Source organism: Ruditapes philippinarum, unplaced genomic scaffold, assembly GCF_026571515.1.
Source record: "Ruditapes philippinarum isolate M1 unplaced genomic scaffold, ASM2657151v2 ctg16573_1_1_1_1, whole genome shotgun sequence".
NCBI classification, from domain to species: domain Eukaryota; kingdom Metazoa; phylum Mollusca; class Bivalvia; order Venerida; family Veneridae; genus Ruditapes; species Ruditapes philippinarum.
The window spans coordinates 1-5340 of NW_026855137.1; the positions used below are offsets into that span (position 1 = coordinate 1).

The window sequence follows — 5340 nt, forward strand, 5'->3', positions numbered from 1 at the left end:
CTATTCTTAGAAAGAATTATTTTCTTATTCTATCTTTATATAATTATATGATTAAATAAACTTTCTGTACAGCAGTACCACAATTTACTTTGGAACGATTTTAGATAAATTTCATTCTAACTTGATTTGTACTGCATAAATTCAAATGATTTCAATTTTGTGTTCAGAATTTAGACAGTTTGAATAATTTAAATTCTTGGCAACCAAAATTTGATTTACTGGTTTCTGAGAAGTATTTGTCTCCTTACAAGTGCTTTAAACTTGCTATATATATTTATGATATTGGCTTTTATAAGTCTCATTGTGCATTGCACATACTTGTTTGGCATCATTTTCATATGTAATCACCCAGCCACAAAAGCAGCCCCCACTTCACAAGAGTCCCCTACTTTTAATATGCTTTTTCTGGACTTTAATAGAACTTTTATAACTAGCACCTGTGCTTCAGCTGAAGTACTAGGGACTTCAAGTGTACTTGCTTCAACTGCAGCTGTACTTCATCTGAAGCCCCATCCAGCTTCTAATGAGCTTCTGAATTTGTGAATGTGTACTTCAGGTGAAGTACCAGGGCTTTTTAAGTGCTTCATTTTGATAGTATTTTGTACTAGAGACTTATTTGCTACTTCTCAGACTTTGACTGTTTGTTTGAAAGTTATTTTGATACAAAATGTATACTTAAGTTGTGCTTTTGAAACTTAGCAATGTAGGACTTGTTTTGAGGGGGCTTCAAAAATGCTTTTAAAACTTGTATTTTTGTAGTTCTCTGATATGATTATCAGCTTGGAAATTAATTCATAAAGTCAATGAAAATGCATGTATAAAAAAACTGTAAATAAGTGTAAAATCAATATTTTAGTTTGATAAGGATTTAACATTCTACAGATCATGGTGGTGAAAAATATATTTATTAAATTCCATCAAAAATATATGATTCATTATGAAGTCTATTATACCAATTCAGAGCCAGTTTTGACATTAAAAAATACTTTCTAAAAATTATTATTGCACATGAATCATCTAAATATATTGTAATTAACAGGTATCATCAGTATCTGCTTAACATAAAAAAGAAGAATTAAAAAAAATATTTTTCTTACATAGTTCAAAGATGCTCAAAGACTTAAATTATGCACCCTTCCCTAAATCTACCACTGTTTTCTTCCACACAAATATTCTTATCACAAACATCTGTGATCCCTCAAGTGGAAATTATGACCCCTTCCAACAGTTTTCAAAATACCCCATGTTAAGCTGACCTATCTGATACATGAGAATAGTGAGGTTACAATACTCTAGCTACATGTAACCTAATACCCAGAACAAATCTTCATCCTGGCAATTTATACAGAAGTGTATGAATGTCTGGATCTGCTTACAAGTTTTAAGATATGTTATTATGAGTGCATCTGAGCTAGTATAAAGTTAAATGTGGTTATTGTTATTTAGTTGAAATGATTCCAACTAATACAGGTTTACAACAATTTTCTGAAACTAAATTAACATGTATAATGGGACATCAAATGTGTACTTAAAGTTCCTTAGCAGTTAAAAATGGAGGCAAATTGATAACCAATTCTATGGAATACATTTATGGTAAGTAATTTGAACTATATTAATATTTGAAATTCAATATACAATAAAATTAACTAAATGCAAAATGAACTTTTTTTAGATTTGGTTATCCTTAAAAAATATCAAGTTATAAGCTCTAAAATGATAAGATCAGATTCAAATATTTAAATTTTTATAGTCTTGTATTGTATGATACAATTGTATAGCAGGAAATTTGAAAATTATGTCCTTTTCCTTTTGTATATTTATATCTAAATGCATTCCATATAAAAAAGAACATATGACTGACTTAACATTTAATAAGATTACCTTTATACATGTATATTGTATTATAATAATTATATAAATGTGTATATCTATTTTCTAGACCAAATTCTCCAAAATTCAGTGAGAAGTTTGAAAATGAAAGAGGAAAAGGATACAAAAGAATACAGAACTTACTTGGTAATTAGTTTGCTTTATACAAATATGCTTATTATGACTTGAATAAATTTAGATTTACTTACAAATATAAGATACCTAGTTGATTTTATCATGTTTAATGTCTATTGCTTTATGCACCTAAAGCTTTCACTGGCATTTAAAGAATTTGATGTTACAGTTATATCAAAGAATGAATATTTAACCATTAAGTAAGTGAATAATTAAGCATTGCCACTCATTATCTGACTGGGCTACAAAGACATTATATGTCCTAAGATGATTATGACCCCAAAAGTAACAACATACACTGTGAGTTGTTTTCCTGGCAATTTTTGTGCTTGCTTAAGTTGAAAAAATTTAATTATGCCCCCATTTCGAAGAAAAGGGGGTATATTGCTTTGCACTTGTCGGTCCGTCGGTCCGTCGGTCCGTAGACCAAATGGTTTCCGAGTGATAACTAAAGAACCCTTAGGCCTAGGATCTTCAAACTTGGTATGGTGATTGGTCATGACCAGTAGATGACCCCTATCGATTTTGGGGTCAAGGGGTCAAAGGTCAAGGTCACATTGACCTTGTAAGCAAAAACGGTTTCCGATCAATAACTAAAGAACCTTAAGGCCTAGGAACTTCAAACTTGGTATGGTGATTGGTCATGACCAGTAGATGACCCCTATTGATTTTGGGGTCAAGGGGTCAAAGGTCAAGGTCACATTGACCTTGTAAGCAAAAACGGTTTCGGATCAATAACTAAAGAACCTTAAGGCTAGGAACTTCAAACTTGGTATGGTGATTGGTCATGATCAGTAGATGATCCCTATTGATTTTAGGGTCAAGGGGTCAAAGGTCAAGGTCACATTTACCTTGTAAGCAAAAACGGTTTCCAATCAATAACTAAAGAACTTTAAGGCCTAGGAACTTCAAACTTGGTATGGTGATTGGTCATGATCAGTAGATGACCCCTATTGATTTTGGGGTCTAGGGGTCAAAGGTCAAGGTCACATTGACCTTGTAAGCAATAACGGTTTCTGATCAATAACTAAAGAACTGTAAGGCCTAGGAACTTCAAACTTGGTATGGTGATTGGTCATGATCAGTAGATGACCCCTATTGATTTTTGGGTCAAGGGGTCAAAGGTCAAGGTCACATTGACCTCTTGGGTAAAAACGGTTTCTGATCAATAACAAAAGAACCCTTAGGCCTAGGAACTTCAAACTTGGTATGGTGTTTGGTCATGATCAGTAGATGACCCCTATTGATTTTGGGGTCAAGGGGTCAAAGGTCAAGGTCACATTGACCTTGTAGGTAAAAACGATTTCCGATCAATAACGAAAGAACCCTTTGGCCTAGGAATTTCAAACTTGGTATGGTGATTGGTCATGACCAGCAGAAGACCCCTATTGATTTTGGGGTTAAAGGGTCAAAGGTCAAGGTCACATTGACTTTGGAGGTAAAATCGGTTTCCGATCAATAACGAAAGAACCCTTAGGCCTAGGACTTCAAACTTGATATGGTGATTGGTCATGATCAGTAGATGACCCCTATTGATTTTGGGGTCAAGGGGTCAAAGGTCAAGGTCACATTTACCTCTTAGGTAAAAATGGTTTCCAATTAATAACTTAAGAACCCTTAGGCCTAGGAACTTCAAACTTGGTATGGTGATTGGTCATGACCAGTAGATGACCCCTATTGATATTGGGGTTAAGGGGTCAAAGGGCAAGGTCACATTGAACTTGTAGGTAAAAATGCTTTCAAATCAATAACTTAAGAACATTTTGGCCTAGGAACTTCAAACATGGTATGGTGATTGGTCATGACCAGCAGATGACCTATTGATTTTGGGGTCAAGGGGTCAAAGGTCAAGGTCACATTGACCTTGTATGTTAAAAAGGTTCCCGATCAATTAACTAAAAACGCTTAGGCCTAGGAACTTCAAACTTTGTATGATGATTGGTCGTGACCAGCAGATGACCCCTGTTGAGTTTTGGGTCAAGGGGTCAAAGGTTAAGGTCATGACCAGTAGATACTTGATAACCCTTATTAATTGTTTGATCACTGGGTCAGAAGTCATGCATAATAACCTTATCACATGACTAATTGGCTGCTGATAGGGGGCATACATGTTTTACAAACATATCTTGTTTTAATATATTTTCAAACTTATTTTGCAGATATTTTGTATTAATGTTATGTTTTTTTAAAGCTGCATGATTACCAATCTAGAACATATGTGCATTTATACATAATAAAAAATCATTTTAAAATATTTTTTTTACAGGATGCAGAAGAGGTATTCCCATCATATAAAATCAAACCAGGATTGTGCCAGTGAATCTGTTTGGAAAAGACTGAAAGTGAAGGACATGTATAAATTGAAATTTAATAGATGTTACGCTCATAAGATGTATTATAGTGATATACCTTTATGCATGGAACCGTATTTGTTAATGTGGGTGAAATGACTGAATAAATTTCCTTGATGTAACATTTAATGAATTATTATTGTTTATCAGTTGAAAGTTGATACTGTAATGCTCACGTGAACAAAAAGTGCTCAGGTGAGATTTTGTGATTTCCTGATGTCTGTAAAACCTTAATTGTAATTAATCCATTAAGTTAAAAGATTCAAGAGAAATCTAAAAATGTTTACTGATTTTGGAGCTTTTAAGTTTTGTAGTGGGGCTTCAATAGTACTTTTTTCACTGGGACTTAATTTGTACTTCATCAATATGCTTCATGTGTGCTTCAAAGAGAAGCTTCAGGTATGCTTCTTAACTGAGACTTCATCTGTACTTCTTTATGGGCTTCAAGTGTGCTGCATAATTACACTGAATTCCCTTAATATGCAAGCTTCAAATGTACTTCTCAAGGGGTACTCCAAAGATACTTTAAAGAAGTACGGTTGAAGCCTAATTAGCATAATTCGAACGCGCTTCAAAGGAGCTTCACCTATGTGTTGGCCATTAGCATTTCCATCAAATAGATGAAAGCACATATGAAGCAGGGACTGCAACCAAGCTTCTTATATACTTCACCATAGAGCTTCAAATATACTTATAATATACTTGAATTGTGCTCTATTTGTGGCTGGGCATGTTTATTATTAGATAACTAATGTGTTCCATGAGAAGGTTAAGTGTCCAAACTCCTGTCATTCTAAGTTTCAGTTGGTCTTGTAAAGTAAATTTGAATTTTATTACTGAAAAGTAAATTCTGAAAAAATGTTTCTCCAATATTCTCGATAACTCGTTCTTCTGAAGAAATTGTGATGAATCAGATATTTCAATATAATATTGTACAGTGATATTTCAATATAATATTGTACAGGGGAATTTAAGTATAAAATTG

At 33.5% G+C, this 5340-nt stretch overlaps 1 long non-coding RNA gene across 1 annotated transcript; it reads left to right on the forward strand.

The window, feature by feature from the left end:
• Positions 1-371: 371 nt before the first annotated feature.
• LOC132742239 (uncharacterized) lies at positions 372-5078 on the forward strand. Its single transcript, XR_009627405.1, has 3 exons — positions 372-1593; positions 1940-2016; positions 4271-5078. It is a non-coding gene; the product is annotated as an uncharacterized LOC132742239 (long non-coding RNA).
• The last annotated feature ends 262 nt before the right edge of the window (positions 5079-5340 follow it).